Raw genomic sequence first — 20,843 nt, forward strand, 5'->3', positions numbered from 1 at the left:
GAACCTATCTATCTCTGCCTTAAATACACCCAATGATTTGGCCTTTTCAGCTGCTCGTGGCAACAAATTCCACAAAGTTACCACTCTGTGACTAAAGTAATTTCTTCGCATCTCAGTTCTAAAAGGACGTCCTTCAATCTTGAAGTCGTGCCCTCTTGTCCTAGAATCCCCTACCATGGGAAATAACTTTGCCATATCTAATCTGTTCAGGCCTTTTAACATTCGGAATGTTTCTATGAGATCCTGCCTCATTCTCCTGAACTCCAGGGAATACAGCCCAAGGGCTGCCAGACGTTCCTCATATGGTAACCCTTTCATTCCTCAAATCATTCTCGTGAATCTTCTCTGAACCCTCTCCAATGTCAGTATATCCTTTCTAAAGTAAGGAGCCCAAAACTGCACACAATACTCTAAGTGTGGTCTCACAAGTGCCTATAGAGCATCCACATCACATCCCTGCTCTTATATTCTATACCTCCAGAAATGAATCAAACATAGCATTCGCTTCTTCACAACCAACTCAATCTGGAGTTAACCTTTAGGATATCTTGCACAAGGGCTCCCAAGTCCCTTTGCATCTCTGCATTTTGAATTCTCTCCCCATCTAAATAATAGTCTGCACGTTTATTCCACCGAGGTGCACGAGAATACACTTTCCAACATTGTATTTCATTTGCCACTTCTTTACCCATTCCCGTAAACTGTCTTAAGTCTCTCTGCAGGCTCTCTGTTTCCTCAACGCTACCCGTTCCTCCACCTACCTTTGTATCATCAGCAAATTTGGCCACAAATCCATTAATCCCATAGTCCAAATCATTGACATAAATTGTAAAAAGCAGCAGTTCCAACACCAACCCCTGTGGAACTCCATTGGTAACTAGCAAAATAGGATCCCTTTATTCCCACTCTCCGTTTTCTGCCAACCAGCCAATGCTCCACCCACGCTAGTAACTTCTCTGTAAATCCATGGGCTCTTATCTTGTTAAGCAGCCTCATGAGCAGCAACTTGCCAAAGGCCTTCTGAAAATCCAAGTACACCATGTCTACCCTGCTTGTAATTTCCTCAAAGAATTGCAGTAGGTTTTTCAGGCAGGATTTTCCTTTCAAGAAACCATGCTGGCTTTGGCCTTATCTTGTCATGTGCATCCAGGTACTCTGTAATCTCATCGCTAACGATGGATTCCAACAACTTCCCAACCACGGATGTCAGGCTAACAGGTCTATAGTTTCCTTTCTGCTGCCTCCCACCCTTCTTAAATAGCAGAGTAACATTTGCATTTTTCCAGTCATCTGGTACAATGCCAGAATCTATCAATTCTTTAAAGATCATCGTTAATGCCTCTGCATTCTCTCCAGCTACTTCCTTCAGAACCCAAGGTTGCATTCCATCAGGTCCAGGAGATTTATCCACCCTCAGACCATTAAGCTTCCTGAGCACCTTCTCAGTCGTAATTATACCTGCACAAACTTCACTTCCCTGACACCCTTGAATGTCCGGTATACTGCAGACGTTTTCTACTGTGAAGACTGATGCAAAATACGCAATCAGTTCCTCTGCCATCTCTGCATCTCTCATTACGATATCTCTAGCATCATTTTGTATTGGTCTTGTATCTACCCTCAACTCTCATTTACCCTTAATATACTTAAAAAAAGCTTTTGGTATCTTCTTTGATGTTAGTCACCAGCTATCTCTCATAATTCATCTTTTCCTTCCAAATAACCTTCTTAGATTCCTTCTGCAAATTTTTAAAAGCTCCCCAATCCTCTGTCTTCCCACTAGCTCTGGCTTCCTTGTATGCCCTCTCTTTTGCTTTTACTTTGGCTCTGACTTCACTTGTCAGCCACGGTAGTGTCTTTCTTCCCTTCGAAAATTTCTTTTTTTTTGGAATATATTTGTCTTACACTTCCCTCATTTTTCACAGAAACTCCGGCCATTGCTGCTCTGTCGTCTTTCCTGCAAATGTCCCTTTCCAGTCAACTTCGGCCAGTTCCCCTCTCATGCCACTGTAATTTCCTTTATTCTATTGAAATACCGACACATTGGATTTTATTTTTTCCCTCTGAAATTTCAATGTGAACTCAATCATATTGTGATCACTGTTCCCTAAGGATCCTTGACGTTAAGCTCAGTTATCACCTCCGGATCATTGCCCAACACCCATTCCAGCACAGCTGATCCCCTGGTGGGCTCAGCAATAAGCTGTTCTAAAAAGCCATCCCTTAGACATTCTATGTATTCTCTCTCTTGTGGTCCAGTACTGACCTGGTTTTCCCAATCAACTTTCATGTTAAAATTCCCAACGATTATCATGACATTTCCTTTCTGACACGCCTTTTCTATCTCCTGCTGTCATTTGTAATCCACATCCCGGCTGCAATTTGGAGGCCTGTATACAACTACCAATATGGTCCTTTTACTCTTGCCATTTCTTAACTCAACCCATAGAAACTCTACACCTTCCATTCCTATGTCATCTCTTTCCAATGATTTAATACTGTTTTTTTTATACACAGAGCCACTCCACCTCCTCTGCCTACTAACCTATCTTTCCGATATACCGTATATCCTTGCACATTCAGCTCCCAATAGCAGCCATCCTTTAGCCAAGTTTCAGAGTTGGCCACAACTTCTTACTTGCCAAACTATAGCTGAATTTCAAGACATAACAATGTCCAAACAGTTTTAGTTTTTTGAGTATGTGGTTCACTGCACTGAAGCCTCTTTCAGCAAGGTAAGAGCAACGAGGAGCAGTTCAACTCTTCTCCCAAGTCCAGGAAACTTTGTATAACAGTGTAGCCACATACCATAGAAGCAAACATTTTTGAAAAGCATTTTTGCTTCTTCATCATTCTGAATTTCAATAATTTCTTCTTGCAAGCCCTCTTCCTGTTCTTTCACCTTACAGAGAAGTAGGTTAATTACCCAGTCCGGAATTTCCAGATTGTTCAAACCCTTGAATCGATTTGAAAATCCTTCTTCAGTGACTGTAGGTATAAGCAGTATTCTTGGAAACCACCGTCTGTGAAAGAGAGTGCCATACTTTCCATGCAGGGAAACTGTGAGAACATTCTTCTCCCAATGTTTTGTTTATATATTTCCGGTTTTCTATTAAAGTGGACACTGCACTTTTTGCCTGGAGTAAGTTACAGTTTTCACCCTGCAGTTTCATATTAGCGTGTTCATTTTGTCATACAGATTGGCTGGGTATGCCACATCTCCACAGAGAAGTTCAATCTTGTTTCCCAAGCTGTTGTCGACTTTCAGCAAAAATTCAACCGCAATGTCAAAAGATCAGAGAAACATTTTAAGCAGCAGTCTTTTGACAGCCAGGCTCTCCATCATTATCTTAGCATAACTGGCGAAATATCCTGCTATTTAATGGATGAGCTTTAATTTTGGTAATACAGCTGCCTGAGGTTTTTGGCTGTGAGACATTGATGGTTAATTACACTACCCAATGGATTGCAAACAGATTTGGAATTTCTTTTTTCATAAGTGCCGCTAAATTAGCATGGCAACCAATCAAACGGTGCTCCATTCTTAATATAGATTTTGAGTTTGCAGATTGATATATTGTGATATTTGTTTTCAACTTTTTACAAAGAGGATCTCTTCATGAACTTTTCCATTTTTGATAAACCTTACATTAGTAATGCCTCATTGTCTCACATGGTTGATTCATCCAGTTGTATCCCAAGATCTATTTTATTTAACTTTGCAGAGTTGATACTCAGTGTCTTCACTCATTTCGTCAGTACGATAAACTAAGTAGTTATTATTTGGAGGAATTGATTATAAAGTACTGGTATCCATTTCGAGAACAATGGTGATACAGCAGGCATTATTATTATTTCACCAATTGTAAGAGATTTTCCACACTTTGCTATCATTTTAGGAATGTTATCAGAAGCAATGAGACCACCATCAAGGTGATTTTTAAGCTTTCTTAGCAAATGATTCGAGTGTGCAACACTTTTCAACTGGTTCTTTCATCTTAAGATACCTGGGGCATTGCTGATCTGACAGGGCAGAATACAGCTATACTCAAAGTATGTTGCATTGTGTTAATGCACTTTCTATAGAAACATAGAAAACCTACAGCACAATACAGGACCTTCGGCCCACTAAGTTGTGCCGAACATGTCCCTACCTTAGAAATTACTAGACTTCCCCATAGCCGTCTATTTTTCTAAGCTCCATGTATCTATCCAAAAGTCTCTTAAAAGACCCTATCCGCCTCCACCACCGTTGCCGGCAACCGATTCCACGCACTCACCACTCTCTGAGTAAAAAAACTTAACCCTGACATCACCTCTGTACCTATTCCCCAGCTCATTAAACCTGTGTCCTCTTGTGGCAATCATTTCAGCCCTGGGGAAAAACCTCTGACTATCCACACGATAAATACCTCTCATCATCTTATACACCTGTATCAGATCACCTCTCAACCTCCGTCGCTCCAAGGAGAAAAGGCCGAGTTCACTCAACCTGTTTTCATAAGGCATACTCCCCAATCCAGGCAACATCCTTGTAAATCTCCTCTGCACCCTTTCTATGGCTTCCACATCCTTCCTGTAATGAAATGACCAGAACTGAGCACAGTACTCCAAGTGGGGTCTGACCAGGGTCCTATATAGCTGCAACAGTACCTCTCAGCTCCTAAATTCAATTCCACAATTAATGAAGGCCAATACACTATATGCCTTCCTAACCACAGTGTCAGCCTGCACAGCTGCTTTGAGTGTCCTATGGACTCAGACCCCAAGATCCCTCTGATCCTCCACACTGCCAAGAGTCTTACCATTAATTCTATATTCTGCCATCATATTTGACCTACCAAATTGAACCACTTCACACTTATCTGGGCTGAACTCCATCTGCCACTTCTCAGCCCAGTTTTGCATCCTATCAATGTCCCACTGTAACCTCTGATAGCCCTCCACATTGTCCAGAAATGAACACCACCAACCTTTGTGTCATCAGCAAACTTACTAACCCATCCCTCCACTTCCTCATCCAGGTCATTTATAAAAATCACCAAGAGTAAGGGTCCCAGAACATATCCCTGAGGCACACCACTGGTCACTGACCTCCATGCAGATATGACCTATCTAGAGCCACTCTTTGCCTTCTGTGGGCAAGCCAGTTCTGGATCCACAAAGCAATGTCCCCTTGGATCCCATGCCTCCTTAGTTTCTCAATAAGCCTTGCATGGGGCACCTTAGCAAATGCCTTGCTGAAATCCATATACACTACATCTACTGCTCTTCCTTCATCAATATGTTTAGTCACATTCTTAAAACATTCAATCAGGCTCGTAAGGCACGACCTGCCTTGACAAAGCCATGCTGACTATTCCTAGTCATATTATACCTCTCCAAATGTTCATAAATCCTTTCTCTCAGGATCTTCTCCGTCAACTTACCAACCACTGAAGTAAGACTCACTGGTCTATAATTTCCTGAGCTATCTTTGCTCCCTTTCTTGAATAAAGGAACAGCATCCGCAACCCTCCAATCCTCTGGAAACTCTCCCATCCCCATTGATGATTCAAAGATCATCGCCAGAGGCTCAGCAATCTCCTCCCTCGTCTCCCACAGTAGCCTGGGGTACATCTCAAACTGTCCCGGCAACTTATCCAACTTGATGTTTTCCAAAAGTTCCAGCATACCCTCTTTCTTAATATCTACATGCTCAAGTTTTTCAGTCTGCTGCAAGTCAGCACTACAATCACCAAGATCCTTTTCCATAGTGAATACTGAAGTAAAGTATTCATTAAGTACCTCTGCTATTTCCTCCTGTTCCATACTCACTTTCCCACTGTCACACTTGATAGGTCCTATTCTTTCACGTCTCATCCTCTTGCTCTTCACATACTTGTAGAATGCCTTGGGGTTTTCCTTAATCCTGCCCGCTAAGGCCCCTTCTGGTTCTCCTAATTTCCTTTTCAAGCTCCTTCCTGTTAGCCTTATAATCTCTAGATCCCTAACATTACCTAACTCTCTGAACCTTTTGTAAGCTTTTCTTTTCTTCTTGACTAGATTTATTACAGCCTTTGAGAACCACAGTTCCTGTACCCTACCATAACTTCCCTGTCTCATTGGAACATGCCTATGCAGAACTCCACACAGATATCCCCTGAATATTAGCCACATTTCTTCTGTACTTTTCCCTGAGAACATCTATTCCCAATTTATGCTTCCAATTTCCTGCCTGAAAGCCTCATAATTCCTCTTACTCCAATTAAACACTTTACTAACTTGTCTGTTCCTATCTCTCTCCAATGCTATTGTAAAGGAGATAGAATTATGATCACTATCTCAAAACTGCTCTACCACTGAGAGATCTGACACCTGACCAGGTTCATTTCCCAATACCAAATCAAGTACGGTCTCTCCTCTTGTAAGCTTATCTACATATTGTGGCAAGAAACCTTCCTGAACACACCTAACAAACTTCACCCCATCTAAACCCCTTGCTCTAGGGAGATGCCAATCGATATTTGGGAAATTAAAATCTCCCATCACAACAACTCTTATTATTACACCTTTCCAGGATCTGTTTCCCTGTCTGCTCCTCAATATCCCTGTTACTATTGGGCAGCCCATAAAAAACACCCAGTAAAGTTATTGACCCCTTCCTGTTCCTAACCTCCACCCACAAAGACTCCGTAGACAATCCCTCCATTACGTCCACCTTTTCTGCAGCTGTGACACTATCTCTGATCAACAGTGCCACACCCCCACCTCTTTTGCCTCCGTCCCTGTCCTTTCTGAAACATCTAAAACCCGGCACTTGAAGTAACCATTCCTGTCCCTGAGCCTCCAAGTCAATGACCACCACTTCATAGCTCCAAGTATTGATCCACACTCTAAGCTTATCCACTTTGTTCAAAACACTCCTTGCGTTAAAATAGACACATCTCAAACCATCCATCTGTGCGCGTCCCTTCTCTATCACCTGCCTGTCCTCCCTCACACACCGTCTCCAAGCTTTCTCTATTTGTGAGCCAACCACCTCCTCCCCAGTCTCTTCAGTTTGGTTCCCATCCCCCAACAATTCTAGTTTAAACTCTCCCCGGTAGCATTATAGCAAACCTCCCCACCAGGATATTGGTCCCCCTGGGATTCAAGTGCAACCCGTCATTTTTATACAGGTCACACCTGTCCCAAAAGAGGTCCCAATGACCCAGAAATCAGAATCCCTGCCCCCTGCTCCAATCCCTCAGCCAAGCATTTATCCTCTACCTCATTATTTCCTATACTCACTGTTGCGTGACACAGGCAGTAATCCCGAGATGACTACCTTTGCGGTCCTGCTTCTCAACTTTCTTCCTAACTCCCTGTGGTCTTTTCTCAAGACCTCTTCCCTTTTCTTTCGTATGTCGTAGGTACCAATATGTACCACGACCTCTGGCTGTTCTCCCTCCCACTGCAGGGTACCTTGGACACGTTCTGAAACAGCCCGGACCCTGGCACCTGTGAGGCAAACTACCATCCAAGTTTCTTTCCTGCGTCCACAGAATCGCCTGTCTGACCCCCTAACTATAGAGTCCCCTATCACTGCTGCCTTCCTCTTCCCATCCTTTCCCTACCCTTCTGAGCCACAGGGCCAGACTCTGTGCCAGAGGCATGGCCACTGTTGCTTCCCCCAGGTAGGCTGTTCCCCCCCCCCAACAGTACTCAAACAGGAGTACTTATTGTCAAGCGGTACTGCCACAGGGGTACTCTCTAGTACTTGACTCTTCCTCTTCCCTCTGCTGACTGTTACCCACTTGTCTGTCTCCCATGGCCCCGGTGTGACCACCTGCCTATAACTCCTTTCTATCACCTCCTCACTCTCCCTGACCAGGCGAAGGTCATCGAGCTTCATCTCCAGTTCCCTAATGCGATCCCTTAGGAGATCACATCAGTTGCACATCAGTTGCAGATATGGCTGTCTGGGAGGCTGGGAGAACTCCCAGTTTCTGTTACTTAGCAGGATTAGAATTCAAGGCTTCATTACCTTCAGATTCATAAAGATTGCACCATACATTTATCCATCGTTAATGGGGCAAAATTAAAATTTAAAAAAACACAAACCGGGAATGCCTGTTGATGATAGCAGTGAGTTGACACATCGTGCCTCTTACCACTTACCACCCACCCTCCAAGAGTCTTGAACAGCTCCCGACGACTTCTATCTCTGCTGAAGTTCTCTTAGGACACGTAACCCACCCCCACCCACCAACCTACCCCAGGTTGGGTATCACGCAATATTCTCACAAGGACTTGGTGAAACTTGCACCCCAACAGTCGGGGATGGAATTACTTGAGCCCACTGATGAAAGGCACTGGGTAACTCACTCCATAACCCAGTTCCCTCAATAATGCATTCAGTGGACTGACTGGGTTTATGAAATATTGTGAGTATTTTAGAGTGCCATTCACAGTCTATTTATAGATCCACATACTAACTGTCTATTTACTGAATGTAACTTGTGCTGAATCTTCACTGAAATTAATTTCATAACCACTAATTTTATTACTCTTCCTCGTCACTCTCGCAGCCTGACCCAGGTTGCTTGCATCTACATTGGATTTAGACTTTAAATACGAAGACAGAATATTTGACTTGAAAATGAGATTGAATTAAGTACTTGTCTCAAGAATGCTCACTTTGGTTGGCATACGTGAGATACCTCAGCTTGACGTCTCACCTAAGTTTCCATTGCAGGTCAGTTAGTGGGTTATAATAATCCAGTCAATGTGAAGGCTCTGGACAAGGTTGCATCTGAAAGGAGTGATTCCTTTGTAGGCTTGAGCCACAGAAAATTCCCTGAATTCCAACATTTCATGAAGGCATAAGGATCTCACCTTTTTCCTTGCATTCCTCTACAGCTTTATTCAGAGGCATGATGGCATATCCCATGTTTATGTTGATAACTGGTAGATACGCCCTACCATTTCGGCTCTGGCTTCCAGTTGGCTGCGAAGCCTGCCATCTCCAGCTCTGGCTCTAGCTTCAGCCCCGGCCACCTCCAGGCTAACACCTTTATTGCTGGGTCCTATGGCTCCCTTTCCACCACTATTCCCCACCAGCCTCAGGTGTCTCAGGTTCCCATCTACCCCTCATCCACCCTTCCTCTGAGCCCCCATCTCCCCTACTTTACCTGAATAGCCCAACCCTCCCATCTCCTCTGACCTACCCCTCTCCAAGGCAAAATATTCTGCCCTCAGCCTTTCTTTTGCCCCCCTGCACCCCCACTCAGTGAATTCGATGACCATCGTGACACTGAACTCTTCTGATTCCTCCATCTCTGCACCCATTTTTTGGCAAGGTTTCCCCACCCACCACCAATAATCTCTTCTCGCAGCTTCAACCTTCCCCTTGGACTTCCCAATCTGGTCTCCTGCCTGCTCTGGGTCATTTTATCTCTAACTGCCAATGAGACATCTATCATCTCAGTTTAGCACTCCTCCCTCCAATCTGAACACCCTCTTAGAACACATTGCTTTCCACACTCTGCATCAATCCCAACTTCACCATCAAACCTGCAGACAAGAAGGGTGTTGTTATAATCTTGTGCTGAGGCCAGACAACCTCTTTTTACTTACCCCTTGTAAAGGTCTCCACTAAGGAGCATCAAACCATTGTTTCCTGCACCTCTGACTAAAGACCTCCCATTCACTGCCACTAACCTCATAGATCCTGTGCCTGACAGCTGATTTCTACCTCCTTCCCAGTGTTCACAAATCTGACCCGGTAAGCCACAAACGAGAGAAAATCTGCAGACACTGGAAATCCGAGCAATACACACAAAATGCTGGGGGATCTCAACAGGCCAGGCAGCATCTAGGAAAAGTGTACAGTCGACGTTTTGGGCTGCAACCCTTCAGCAGGACTGGAGAAAAGAAGTTGAGGAGTAGATTTAAAAGGTGGGAGAGGGGAGAGAGAACCAATAGGATATATGTGAAACCTGGAGGAGGAGGGACAAAATAAAGAGCTGGGAAGTCGATTGGTGAAATGAGGTGAGAGAGATAAAAAGGGATGAAAAGTGGGGGTGGGTGCAGGTTGGAGGGCATTACCATAAGTTTGAGAGATTGGTATTCATGCCATCAGGTTGGAGGCTACCCAAACGGAATTCAAGGTGTTGTTTCTCCAACCTCAGTGTGGCATCATCACGAAGTAGAGGAGGCCATGGATGGACATATTGGATTGGGAATGGGAAGTGGAATTAAAGTGGATGGTCACTGGGAGATCCTGCTTGTTCTGGCGGACAGAGCGTAGATGGTCGGTAAAGAAATCTCCCAGTCTACGTCGGGTCTCGCCAATGTACAGGAGGCCAAACCAGGAGCAGCGAACACAGTAAATGACCCCCAACAGGCTTACAGGTGAAGTGTTGTCTCACCTGGAAGGATTGTTTAGGGCCCTGGATGGTAGTGGGGGAGGTGGTATTGGGGTAGTTCTATTGCAAGGATGTTTAAGTGCCAGGAGGGAGATCAGTGGGGAGGGACGAATGGACAAAGGAATCGCACAGGAGCGACCCCTTGTCCAATCGTCCCTCCCCACTGATCATCTTCCTTCCCCCCTCCACTTTCTGCTTTTCACAAGGATCGCTCCCTACACGACTCCCTTGTCCATTCATCCCTCCCACTGATTCTCTTCCATTTCATACACATCTGCTCTTACCCCATCCTCCCACCACCCTACCAGGGATAGGGTTCCTCTTGTCCTCACCTACCACCTTTCCAGTCTCCGTGTCCAGCACATAATTCTCCAAGGGAACCCACCACCAAGCACATCTTTCCCTCCCCCCACTTTCTGCTCTCCGCAGCGACTACTTTTTTTCATAGATGTTGCCTGGCCAGCTGAGTTCCGCCGGCATTTTGTATGTGTTGTTCCAGTAGGCCCATTGTTCCTGCCTGCTCCTGCCCCCATTAAACTTGTGTCAGCATACTCAACTCCATTTTGTCCCCCTTAATTCTGTCCCTGTCCACCTACATCCATGACACTTCACATCAGTTTAAGTTCCCTGGCTCTGATCACCTCATTTTCACTTTGGACATACAGTCCCTATACACTTCTGTCCCCCTATCAGGAAGGCTTAAAGCTCTGTTTCTTTCTGGACAAGAGACCTAACCAGTTCCTAACCACCACCGCCCTCCTTATGGTGGAACTGGTTCTCGCTCAAAACAATTCTTCTTTTGGCTCCTCCCGCTTTCTCCGAACCCAACCTGTAGTCATGAGCACCAGCTTGGGCACAAGCTATGCCTGCCTTTTTGTCTGTTCCTCATAGCTGACTACATTCAAAACCTACACTGGTAACACCCCCCAACTTTTCTGCATCCTGCATACATGCTGATATCATCGAATCAACAGCTTTGCCTTCAACGTCCACCCTGCCCTCAAAGTTACTTTATAAACCTACTGACACGCACGGCTATCTTGACTATGTCTCCTCGCACTCTGTCACTCGTAAAAATGCTATTCTCATTTATTCAGTTCCTCCATCTCTACTGCATCTGTTCCCAGGATGAGGGTTTCCATTCTAGAATATCTGAGGACCTCCTCCTCCTTCAAAGACCGGGGTTTCCCTTCCAACACCATCACTGCTGCCCTCACCCACATCTCCATTTCTGCACGTCTGTCCTCACCCATCCTCCACCACCATAACAGAGATGGGGTTCCCCTCTTCCATACCTACTACCCACAAGCTTCCAAATCTAGCATATCATTCTCCGTAACTTCCACTATCTACAATGGGATCCTATACTAAACACACCTTTCTCTCCTCTAACTCTCCGCTTTCCATTGATATTACTCTCTACATAAGTCCCGTGTCTACTTGTTCTTCCCCTCCCTCCCTCCACTGATCTCCCTCGTAGCACCTATCCCTGCAAAAGGGACAGGTGTAATACCTGGCCCAACACCCGCCATCATTCAGGGCCCCAAACGGTCCTGCCAGATGAGGTAATGCTTCACCTGCAAATCTGTCAGGACTATCTACTGTATCTGGTGCTGCTGCTGCTTTTACATCAAAGACCCAACATAGATTAGGGGATAGCTTCTTCGAGCACCTTCTCTGTGTCTACTACAAAAGGCAGGAAGTCCCAGTGGCCACTCATTTCAATTTCACTTTGTTATTCCAACAAGTCTGTCCACGGCCTTCGCTACTGCCACAATAAGGACATACTCAGGTTGGAGGAGCATTCCATCTGATAGCATGAATCGATTTCTTCTAACTTACAGTAATTTCTCCTCCCTCCCCCTTCTGTCATTTTCCATTCCCCATTCTGGTTCCCTTCTTTTCTCATGACCTGTCCATCTGCTCTCTCTGGTTGACCCTCTTCCTTTCCTTTCTTCCTACTGTCTTCTCCTATCAAATTCATTTTTTCTTCAGCCCTTTACCTCTTCCCTATATTACTTACTTCAGTCTCCTCCCCAGTCCCCCACCTCCCCCTCACCTGTTTCACCTACTACCTGTCAGACTGTACTCCTTCCCCTCCCCCACCTTATTCTGAATTCTGACTCCTTCCTTTCCAGTCCTGGATGCCGCCCGTACTTGCTGAGTTTCTCCAGCGGTTTGTGAGCTTTGCTCAAGATTTCAGAATTTTAGAGTGTTGCAGAATCTCTTGTAATGTCAGAAACTATCTATTTCCACCCCAAAGAAGTGCCCTGGGTTGTTTTCATAAATTAAATATATTGTACTACCAGAAATGATTTTTTTTTGCTGTATTGGCATCATCCAACATCTGCTGTATTTACCTTCTGTACAAGCAGTTACTTGCATTACAGATTATTCTTCCTGTGTTTCTCTTGGTTCATTAAATGGTGCATTTGTGAGGAAGATCTGACCTGGGGTGTTGAAGTTATTCCAGCATAATGAAGAGAAGACAATAATGTGTGCTGCTTCAAATTCCCTTAAAACTATAACTGCTTGCACCTCCACAGCAACTGCATCTTCATTTTATGCAGGCACAAGTTTCGAAGAACAGATTTGTACTGCTTGCTGCTTGGTGAGCAATTCACTCATCTGGTGTTTACTGAAATCGTCGTTTCATTATTGAGCTTTTGACTTTTTTTTGTCCTTCTCTACCTAAGTGGTACTTGGAGCTACATGTTTAAGAGCAACTAATCGGTTCTATTCAGTACAAACAAAGACCTGAACTGGTCTGAAAGTTGTTGAGCAAGTCTGTCATCTTGGAAGCATTTTGCTTCAAGTTAATACGTATTCACTGAGCAATATGGCAAAACAATACCAAGCTAGTATAAAAGAATTGAACGCTCCAAAATCACAAACCTGTTTTTGGCGTTGTTACAGTGTTCGGAATCTTGCCTTTAATAAGCTCGTGTTTCAGGGTTTCCACGTCGCTCTGCTTTGGTGAATTGCTCACTGTTCCTCTGTCATTTCTTGCCTGTGCTTCTCTCTAAATATTCAGCTCCAACCCTCTGCGGTGTTGTTTTGCTTTGAAGGAGGTGTTGCTCTTGCGCAAAATCTGTGGCAATCGCTGTTTCGTGTCTGGAGCAACACAAAGCAGGCAAACCAGCGTGATGAGAACAGGTTTTGTACTTCAATCTGTGTCTAAATTAGGAAGTTTCTCAGACATGTGAATATCATATGTGACCCACCCAGAGTTGACTGGAATTGTGCAGACAATAATATCAAAAGTCCAGACGCATCCTCTGAAAACACATCATCAAGAAACTATGGTATGGTAAGAGGCCCATTCTTCCACAATTGTCCAGAACAGTGTCAGTGCAAGAAATGGTAACACACACAAAATGCTGGTGAAACTGACGAAGGGTCCTGGCCCGAAATGTCGACAGTGCTTCTCCTTATAGATGCTGCCTGGCCTGCTGTGTTCCACCAGCATTTTGTGTGTGCTACTTGAATTTCCAGCATCTGCAGATTTCCTCGTGTTTGCAAGAAATAGTGTTTATTTTTAATGGTTTTGCATTAGCAAGTGGCAAATTTTTACCAACTCTTCTATTTTGGTGACTGCATGTTCAGCTCCAGAGTTGAATAAAGCAGTGTTGCACCACTCATGATGGATTGGCCTACGTGCAACTCCGTAAAGAAGATGTGAGATTAATTACTAAAAATAGTTTTCTGTAAAATTAAGCTTTCTGCTTTTATAGAAGATCTCCAGCACCTACAGACCTTTGTGTTTTTATAGTAAGGCAAAGCAATTTGGGGATGCCTTTCTACAATAGTGCTTGCAGCAGTATAGGTACAAACTCAGACAATCTTCAGAGAGCTTTAGACACAAGCTTTAGACACAAGATAATCAGGATGTATTCAAGGGGCTGCAAGAATGAGATGGCACCAGCAGGGGTATGATGTCTGGGTCCCTTCCCAATAATCATTAAGAATATATACATTATGATTTTTTAATGCACTAAAGTCAGTTATAATGAAATCCCAGTATAGGTCTTGCTGTAAGTACAAACGTTGGGAACCACTTGTAGTGGCACAAATACAAACAAAGGCAATCACTTGAACTCACACCAGTATTTATAAGGAATCCTATTAAGTATGTGAGAGAAAGCAACAGAAGCAATGACTGATGAGGTTAGGAGTGGTTGTAACTAATATGGCAGGGGGATGGGAACCAGTATTGTAGAGCTGAGGATGAGCCAGCAGGTTTACAGGTAGATTATGTCATATGTAATATGAATGTATGGTAGGACAATGATTGGGTACAACTGCAGACAGAGCAAAGAGTTAAGACGTACCACAAAGGCAAAATTCATATGGGCAAACAATGTAGGACTGAAGGTGCTGTATTTAAATGCGTGTAGCATTCTGAATAAGATGGACAAACTCATGGCATAATTACAGATTGTTCCGTATGATTTTGTGGGCATTACTGAGCTGTGGCTGAAAGAAGGGCATAGTTGGGAGTTTAACGTTAAAGGGTGCACTTTTAATCAAAAGGACAGGCATAGGCAGTGGTGTGGTAAGAGATGGAATTACATCTTTAGAAAGAGGTGACATAGGGTCAGAGATTGTCGAATCTTTGCGGGTGGAGTGCAAGGATTTTTAAGAAAAGTTATGGGAATCATATATAGGCCTCCAAATAGTAGCCAAGATGTGGGGTTGAGATATCAAAGGGAGCTGGAAAGGGCATGTAATAGGGGTAATGTCACAATTGTAATGGGGGACTTCAATATGAAAGGAGATTGGGCATATTGGGTTGGTGTCAGATTGCAAGTGAGGGAATTTGTTGAATGCCTATAAGATGGCTATTCAGAGCAGCTTGTGCTTGAGCCTATTCAGGGAAAGGCCATCTTAGATTTTCTGTAATAATCCAGATCTTATTAGTCAGCTTGACATAAAGGAATCCTTAGAGGATAGTGATCATAATATGATTGAATTCATACTGCAATTTGAGAGGGAGAAGCATAAGTCATGTGTATCGGTATCACAGTGGAATAAAGGGAATTACAGAGACGTGAGAGAGGAGCTTCCCATGTGGATTGGAGGGGGATACTGATGGGGATGACAGCAGGGCAGAGATGGCTAAAGTTTCTGGGTTTAATTCACAAGACGCAGGATACTACAGAAGAAATTCTCAATTGGCAGGGGTAGGCAACTGTGGCTGACAAAGGAAGTTAAGGACTGCATAAAAGCCAAGGAAAGGGCATATAAGGTAACAAAAGTGGGTGGGAAGTTGGATGATTAGAAAGCTTTCAAAATCCAACAAAAGACAACTAAAAAAGGTATAAGAAGAGAAAAGGTGAAATATGAAGGCAAGCCAGCTGATAATATAAAGCAGGATATTAGATGTTTTTTTCCAGTTATATAAAGAATAAAAGGGAGGTGAGAGTTGATATTGGACCACTGGAAAATGATGCTGGTGAGATAGTAATGGGGGTCAAAGAAATGGCAGATGAACTTAATAAGTACTTTGATTCAGTCTTTACTGTGGAAGACACTAGTAGTATGCCAGAGGTCCATGAGTGTCAGGGAGCAGGAGTGAGTGCCATTGCTATTAGAACTGAAAAAATGGTAAGAAAGCTCAAAGGTCTTAAGGTGGATAAGTTACCTGGACCAGATGGACTACATCCCAGAGTCCTGAAAAAGCTGCTGAAGAGATAACAGATGCACTGGTCATGATCTTTCAAGGATCAGTACATTCTGGTATGGTCCTGGAGAACTGGAAGATTGAAAATGCCACTCCACTCTTTAACAAGGGAGGAAGACAAAAGAGAGGAAATTATAGGCCAGTTAACCTGACCTCAGTAGTTGGGGAAGTGTTGGAGTCCATTATTAAGGACGAGGTTTCAGGGTACTTGGAGACCAGTGTTAAAATAAGTCAAAGTCAGCATGGTTTCTGTGAAGGGAAATCTTGCCTTACAAATCTGTTTTAATTCTTCGAGGTAGTAACAAGCAAGTTGGACAAAGGAGAGGTAGTTGATGTCATTTATTTGGGTTTTCAGAAGGCATTTGATAAAGTGCCTCACATGAAGCTGCTTAGCAAGATAAAATCCTATGGTGTTACAGAAAACATAGTGGCATGGATAGCGGGATGGCTGATAGAGGTAGTGAGTGGCAATAAAAGAGGCCTTTTCTGGTTGCCTGCCAGTGACTAGTGGTGTTCCTTGGGGGTCAGTGTTGGGACCACTACTTTTCACATTGTTTGTCAATGATTTGGATAATGGAATTGATGGCTTTGTGGCAAAGTTTGCAGATGATATGAAGATAGGTGGAGGGGTAGGTAGTGCTGAGGAAGCAATGCAATTGCAACAGGACTTAGACAAATTGGAAGAATGGGCAAAAAAGTGGCAGATTGAATACAGTGTTGGGACATGTATGATAATGCATTTTGGTAAAAGGACTTACCTAAATGGGGAGAAAATCCAAAACATCAGACTGCAAAGGGACTTAGGAGTCCACATGCAAGACTTCCAGAAGGTTAATTTACAGGTTGAGTCTGTGGTAAAGAAGGCAAATGTAATGTTGCAAACATGAGGAAATCTGCAGATGCTGGAAATTCAAACAACACACACAAAACTACCTCCTCCCATTGATGCTGTCTGGCCTGCTGAGTTCTGCCAGCATTGTATGTTTTTAACACACACAAAATGCTGGTGGAACACAGCAGGCCAGACAGCATCTATAAGGAGAAGCACTGTCGACGTTTCGGGCCGAGACCCTTCGTCAGGATCGATGTAATGTAATGTTGGCATTTATTTCAAGGAGAATAGAATATAAAAGCAAGGGGGGGGTGGAGTTTCAAGATGGCGACGTAAGCATCTGCCTTTTAGGCGCTCTTTATTTTTTTAACTATAATCACCCTTTAATTAGATCTTTTCGAACTTAATCATATGAGTTGCTACCTTTGATTGACCCTTTTTTCCTAAAATAATAGTTGATCTAATCTTGTCAAACTTAAAATGGCTACAAGTAAGAAATCGGCTAAGGATCCTGTATCCATCGACGCAATTTCTGGTCTTTTGGACATTAAACTGGATGTTAAATTTGCGGGTATGGAAGGTAAATTGGACAATAAACTGGATGCTAAATTTGCGGGTCTGGAAGGCAGACTAGAAGGTAAATTGGACAGTAAACTGTTAAGTTTGGAAAGGAGGATTACTTCGAAAATATCCGATCTTGAAGGAGTTGTTAAATCGCTTGAAACTAAGTTTCAGTCGCAGGCGTTAGAGGTTCAACAGCATGGAAATAAGATCACGACTCTTGAACAATCAATTTGTGAAAAAGCACGTACAATTGAAGTGTTAGAGAAGAAGATAGAGTCGACTGCTAAAACTTTAGATCAGTACAAGTTTAAAATTACTGATCTTGAAAATCGTTCTCGCAGACAGAATTTGCGCATCATCGGAATTCCCGAAAAAGTTGAGTCCGGTGATTTAACTGAATTTTTCTCTAAATTACTGTGGGAAATTTTCGGTGGTGAAGGTTTGAAAAATGAACCTGTTATTGACCGCGCTCATAGAGTTGCGAGGCTTTCGTCTGTGCCTGATAAACCACGAGCGGTGATTGTTCGCCTTCATTATCCTCGTGAGAAAGAGCTTCTAATTCGATTAGCTCGTAAAAAAGGTATGATCTCCTACAGAAATTACTCATTTCGAATAGTTGAGGACTATTCGTATGAAGTAATGAAAGCCAGGATCGCTTTTAAACCAGTGATGGCAGAGATTCATTCGATTGGATTTAAACAAGCTTTAATGTATCCAGCGAAGCTTAGAATGGTGCTGCCCGACAACAGTCTACACTTTTTTAACACTCCTGAAGAAGCGAAGAAATTTGTTGAAGAATATCGATCCTCTAGTGCAACTTGAACTATGAGTTACATTGAAGATTTTTTTTTTGGAGAGAGGATGTCATTTCATTTTAAGTTTTAACCCTGGAAGTTGGGTTATAACTTTTTATTTTGAACTATGGGTCTGGGTCTTTTTTTTTTACTACTATTATTATTGCTTATAGATGCTGTTTTAATTTTTATAATATCCTTTTTTATACACGTTTGTATTTTGTAATAATGAATTATTTTTTCAAAATGTCGTTTCTTCTTCCCATAAGTCTTTACTTTTTATAAGCGTTTATTTGCTTGCCTGTATTTAGAAATGGAACAAAGGTTTTGAATTCTTTTTTTTTAGTTTTTTTTTATATATGTTGTAGTGTCTATTAAATCTTTTTTTTTTAAAATTCTATTTTGATAACTTTTTTACTAAATTTTCTTATTAGATTGCTGAATTTATATTCATATTTTGTAATATGGCTTTCTCAAAATGTCGTTTCTTCTTCCCATAAGTCTTGGCTTGTGAAACGTCATCTTTGTATCTGAATATGGAATTTCTTTTTTAAAGATGTATTACATTTTTAAACTTTAATGTTCATTTTTTTTATTAATGATTTTTCTGGTTTTACTATTTTAGTTTTTTTTTGATTTGTCTGATATGTGTGTGTATGTGTATGTGTGTATATATATATATATATGTAGGTATATATATATATATTTTTTTTTTGCAACTCTATATTTTAATTAGGGTGTTATATAGTTTTTTCTTAAAAAATTTTCTTATGGAGCTGCCATCTTGAAATGGGGGTAATATTAGTATTAGTTTATGCGCCTGCCGCTTGGCTTTCTTTCAAAGGGTGGGGGGAGGGGGGAGGGATCTTTTTTCATGCTTTTGCTTTTTATTTTTTTGCTTTTAGTTTATGGGCTGACTTTAAATTGTTAATATTGTTGAGGTGTCAGGGTCTCCGGTTGCTCCTGAATCAATTTTCCTCCTTCCTAAATTGTGGGTTATGTGTCTTTTTAACCTTTTATGATACACACAATTAATATTGGTATGATGGATAAATCTATTAACTTTATCTCGTGGAATACTAATGGTTTAAATCATCCGATTAAACGTAAAAAAATATTTAAAGTATTCCATAGATTGAACGCTAATATTATTTTTGCACAGGAGACCCATATTAGGAGGGAGGATAATCAACGTTTTTTTAGGTTCTGGAAAAGACAACAATTTCACTCAAATTGTACCGCTAAAATTAGGGGTGTGTCTATTTTTATAGACGCCTCAATTTCGTTTACACATTATGAAATTATTTCTGATCCACAGGGTAGATTTTTGTTGATAACTGGTTCACTTTTTAATCGGAAAGTTGTTTTAGTTAATATTTATGCTCCAAACTTTGATTGTCCTGAATTTTTTAAACGTTTATTTACTTCTCTTCCTAATTTGAATGAATATATGTTGATTATGGGTGGAGACTTTAATTGTTGTTTGAATCCTTCGATGGATAGATCTAAACCTATTCGAACTCTTCCGAATAGATCAGCTTTACTTATTAATTCTTTTATGGTTGATTCTGGAATTACTGAAATATGGCGGTTTTTGAACCCTAAAGATAAAGAATTTTCATTTTTTTCACATGTATATCATAGTTATTCTAGAATTGATTACTTTCTTATTGATCATCGTTTATTAACAGATGTTATTGATTGTAAATACGATTCTATTGCTATTTCGGATCATGCGCCTTTGAAGTTATCTATCAAGATTTCGGACTCTTCTATCAATACTAGATCTTGGAGACTTAATGCTACTTTACTTCAAGATCCAGAATTTATTACCTTCATAAAGCAACAAATTGACTTATTTTTTTCAACAAACTATAATGAAGAGATTGATAAAGGAATACTTTGGGACTCTTTCAAGGCTTTTATTCGTGGACAAATTATTTCATATTCCGCTGGTAAAAGAAAACAAAGATATTCAGATATAGCTTTATTGGTGGATAAAATTAAAGAAATTGATAAGATTTATTCCGTTACTCCTACCAAAGAACTTTATAAGAAGAGAGTTGAGCTTCAAATGGAACATAGTTTATTATTATCTTCTTCAATTGAGAATCAATTAATTAAGACTAGGGCTCAATTTTATATTCATAGTGATCGAACTGGTAAATTGTTAGCTAATCAATTAAAAGCTATTTCGACTAAGCAACAAATTATTAAAATTCGTAAACAAGACGGTAATTTAACTACTGATTATAAAGAAATCAATAACACTTTTCAAGATTTTTATAAATCTTTATATCAATCAGAATTTGACGGTGACCGGTTTACGATGGATAATTTTTTTAATAATTTGAATATTCCTAAACTGATAGATGAAGATTGTAGCTTGCTTGATGCTCCTATTTCTATGGATGAAATAAGAGAGGCTATCTCATCAATGAATTCAGGGAAAGCTCCTGGTCCTGATGGTTTTATTGTAGAATTTTTTAAAACTTTTTCTTTATTGCTTTCTCCTTGGCTATGTGAAATCTTTAATGATGCGTTTGTTAAGAAGAGACTACCTCAATCGTTTTATGAAG

General features: G+C 41.7%; 2 protein-coding genes across 3 annotated transcripts in view; one reads left to right on the forward strand and one right to left on the reverse strand.

Moving 5' to 3' along the window:
- The window catches only part of LOC132382673 (cdc42 effector protein 2-like), a 33,252-nt gene extending 16,268 nt beyond the window's left edge, over positions 1 to 16,984 (reverse strand). Inside the window, exons 1-2 of one of the 2 annotated variants that reach the window (XM_059953129.1) lie at positions 13,616 to 16,984; positions 13,287 to 13,505 (exon numbers count right to left, since the gene is read on the reverse strand). The gene's annotated coding sequence lies outside the window, so the exon portion shown is untranslated. Of the gene's footprint in view, positions 1 to 13,286 lie in introns of both variants that reach the window. The other variant, XM_059953119.1, reaches the window with a different exon arrangement.
- dnajc17 (DnaJ (Hsp40) homolog, subfamily C, member 17) overlaps positions 1 to 20,843 on the forward strand; it is a 145,622-nt gene that overhangs the window by 109,201 nt on the left and 15,578 nt on the right. The gene's annotated exons all lie outside the window — the stretch shown is intronic.

This window comes from Hypanus sabinus, chromosome 2 (genome assembly GCF_030144855.1).
Source record: "Hypanus sabinus isolate sHypSab1 chromosome 2, sHypSab1.hap1, whole genome shotgun sequence".
NCBI classification, from domain to species: Eukaryota; Metazoa; Chordata; class Chondrichthyes; order Myliobatiformes; family Dasyatidae; genus Hypanus; species Hypanus sabinus.